This window comes from Orbicella franksi, chromosome 1 (genome assembly GCF_964199315.1).
Source record: "Orbicella franksi chromosome 1, jaOrbFran1.1, whole genome shotgun sequence".
Taxonomy (NCBI): Eukaryota; Metazoa; Cnidaria; class Anthozoa; order Scleractinia; family Merulinidae; genus Orbicella; species Orbicella franksi.
In genome coordinates this window covers 22,293,787-22,297,439 of record NC_138145.1, presented here as the reverse complement: position 1 = coordinate 22,297,439, position 3,653 = coordinate 22,293,787, and the positions used below count along the sequence as shown (strand labels likewise).

The 3,653-nt window shown below is 34.0% G+C and overlaps 1 long non-coding RNA gene across 1 annotated transcript in view; it reads left to right on the top strand.

Annotated features, from left to right (window-relative positions):
• LOC145479083 (uncharacterized) overlaps nt 1-3,183 on the top strand; it is a 25,719-nt gene extending 22,536 nt beyond the window's left edge. Inside the window, exon 4 of the long non-coding RNA XR_014048377.1 lies at nt 396-3,183. This is a non-coding gene — a long non-coding RNA (uncharacterized LOC145479083). The remainder of the gene's footprint in view (nt 1-395) is intronic.
• The last annotated feature ends 470 nt before the right edge of the window (nt 3,184-3,653 follow it).

The window sequence follows — 3,653 nt, the reverse complement described above, 5'->3', positions numbered from 1 at the left end:
TTCATTTCATTGAGATGTCCCCAAGTTCAGAGGATTTTAAGTTTCTCACTTCAAGCTTATTTATTCTTGGGTCAATGTTATTCCTTGGAATGAATCAGAAATTCTTGCCTCTGGCTTCTGAGTTAATGTCTGGTTTAGAATCATTTATTCCAACAACGAACATCATTGCCTTGCTCAAGGCTAACATTCTGCTCCAAAAACAGTGATTGATTGCTCAAGGAATTAGTTTGTTTTGGTGGGGTAGAAATGTTTGGGTGATCCTTTAGGAGGTTGTGAAATTCGTAAGACTCTGAAGCAAAATTTTAAGAGAAAAGAATTATTTGCACATTGTTTTTTATTCAAGTTTAGCAAAAGTCATGTACAAAATACTTACTAGTTACGTATTGGATTTGCAGGCAAGTTGTTAGAGACATAGAACACAGAATCAAGGACCATGAACCCAGGATGGCCCAGCACACAGAGGACCCAGGACAGAGGACTGAGGACTCAGAACAGAGGATCAAGGAGCAAGGATAGGACTGAGGACTGACAACTGGGGATCATGGACAGCGGATGAAAGCAAGCCTTTAATGATGAACTTTCGTAAGTTGAATATTGATAGATATATTAAGGTATATCAGATATTACCGGCAGCAGAAATGGCACAGTGTACCCTTCCCTGAGGGTTTTTCTCCAGGTACTCTGGTTTCCCTCACTCCTGAAAAAGCAATATTTCTAAATTCTAAATGAGCATCAAGGAGCAAGGATAGGATTGAGGACTGACAACTGGGGATCAAGGACAGCAGATGAAAGCAAGCCTTGGATGGTGAACTTTCATAAGTTGAATTATACATATACTGAGGTATATGAGATATTACTGACAGCAGAGATGGCACAGTTCACCTTGCCCCAAGGGTTTTTCTCCGGGTACTCCGGTTTCCCTCACTCCTGAAAAAGCAATATTCTAAATTACAATTTTGCAAAATTGGTGACACATTGTGGTGGGCCAACTGAGATGAAAAATTCTTTGATTACTCAAGGTAAACATTTGTAATACCAATTTATTACTCTCTGTTCATTTCCTAGTTACATGTGCACATGTGGTTTCGCAGTCTCCTTTGCAGCTGTTATTTTAGTTAATGTGTAAATTGGGAAGAAACTTTACTTATTTTCTGTCTTTTTCAAAGATCTCTTTTTTAATCATAGGTAAAGTGAAATTCCTGAGTCAGTCAGTCAGTCATTCAGTCATTCAGTCAGTCAGTCAGTCAGTTAGTCAATCAATTAATCAACCAATCATTTAATCAATCAAAAAATCACTCAATAACTCAATTAATAGTTAAGATAAAAAGCCCAGGGTATGCAGCTAACTAAAATAGCAATTAACAACCTTCAAATTTATCTAGTTGCAATTTGAAGATATTTAACATTGTCTTCCAATACCACATGGATGCACATGTAACTAGCACCCATGTAAACAGAGTATTGAACTGACCAGTGTGTTGTGTGGGTGTCGTTCATTTGAAAATAAGTGGCTTGCTTGTCACATTTTCCATACAATTCATCATATCAGAGCTGGGAATTATGCAATCATCACTAAAAATTGACTGAAACTCAATTATGGTTAAATCTGTTTCTGTGAATTAACAGTTTGGTAATTCTTGTTGTATTTTCATGCGTACAGACATTTTGAGAGCCGACATTTTGTTGAAAATGTGCAGTTCCAGAAAATATCCATACCTACCCCATGGAAGGGATTTTTTCCAAGACCCCCCACCCCTCTGGAAATTCCAATTAAACTTGATACATTTCTTTAAAGTTTTTGGTCTTAGAGAACCCCCCCCCCCAGGAAATTCCAATCCCTTCTGTGGGGGGGAGTATGGATATTTTCTGGTACTGCACAATTGCCTTAAAAAGTAAATTTTTGCAATTATTATTGTCGAATTCAGAAACAGACAAAGAAATTTCAAAAACCCATGCAGAAAATAAACCAAAATATGTTTCAATTAGAAATAATTTATAAAATGCTCTTTATCCAAGAAAAAAACCCTAAACTGAACACTCAGTCTGACTCAATCAAAGCAAAACTATTTAGTTCTTAATTAATACTCTCTACATTCCACATTGTAGTGTTTTTAATCAGATACAACAAGACTTTCACATGCATTCTTAGTATATAAAGGACTCACAAGAATCTGACTTTTAGTTTTACGAATTTGAAAATGATCAATGAGTCATCACAAGGTCATTCCAAATTATTATCGCCAATTTTTACTGTTAATTGTTTGTCCAAAGGCTCGGTTACTAGGAAATACAGTCAAAACTTATTTACCACTTTATTTATTTTTTACACATGTACAGACATTTTGAGTGCTCATTAAAAATTCTCATTTTTAAATTCTAGGATGCTCTTAAATGCAAAGCTAAAAATATTCCTATTGAGTTCTAATGACAATTTCTTCTAGTTCCTAAAAAGAAAATGAAGTTACTTTTTTGATATATGTACAGGCATTTTGGTGTACCGCTAAAGAAGTAAGACAGCAGGATATAATCATTACAGTAAATATGATTTGACGAAAGCCACTTATTTGCTCATGAAAACCTAGTTTCTCCTTCTCACAAGATTCCTATTGACCAGCATTATGATGAAATCTGTTCACTTCCATTGGTTTTCCTCGGAAATCTTAAATCGAGTTTGGAGTTGAAAAAAAATGTCTTTTGCCAACATCAGCATAAGAAACCTTTTAATATTCTCTTTATTTTTGTCTGATTTTGAAAAAAATATACATGTATGTTTTAGTTGCCAGAATGCTACGCTATTTGCTTTCCTTGAGAAAAATTTTTCCTGTCTATACTTTCAACAATGAAATACATTTTTGTAATCCAAATAAACTTGTTTTGGGAAAGTAGCTGCTCAATAGGAAACTTGTATTCAAGAAAATATTTTACTTCCTCTAAAATCATTAGCTAATTCAGTTGTTACTGATCACAATTATTTTCTTTGGATGAGCAGCATTTTCATTTTTGTCACTGAGCGTTTTTTTTTGTTCAGATTAATAACATGATGGTGCTTGAAACTATAGCATTGTTTTTTATCACCTTTGAACAAAGGAAGCTTCCTAAAACTACCCTTTTGTGGTAATGCAAGTAAATTCGATTGGCTGATCAAGAAATTATCGATTGAATGCAATACCAATCTGCTGCTTTTCACAAATTTATTCAATTTACTAAGTGTTATACAAAATTGTTATTTATTACTTGATCACCAGTATTACAAAAAAAAAAAAAAACTGAGCTACGTTTTCCCAAAATAATGCATTTAAAGTATATTCAATTGTAGCATTAAGAAATTATGAAATTAATGCAATACCAATCTGTAGGATTTCAAATTTATATAACTAACATGCATGTATCTTCATACAAAATTGTCATTTCTTACTCGACCAGTTTTAAAAAACAAAAGTTTTTTTCTAAAATAATTTCTTTGTCTCCTTTGTTTAAAGGTGCCACAGCAAGCTCATTAGCGCAGAAGTAAACAATTACTAAATAACTCAGCTAAGAAAACACTACAAATTTTGTTGTCATAAGGTCTTCACATTAGCATTGACACTAACGTGTTAAAGATAGGCCAAACGTGGGGATAGTCAGAAGAACAGGGGTGTAGAACAGACCCTTCA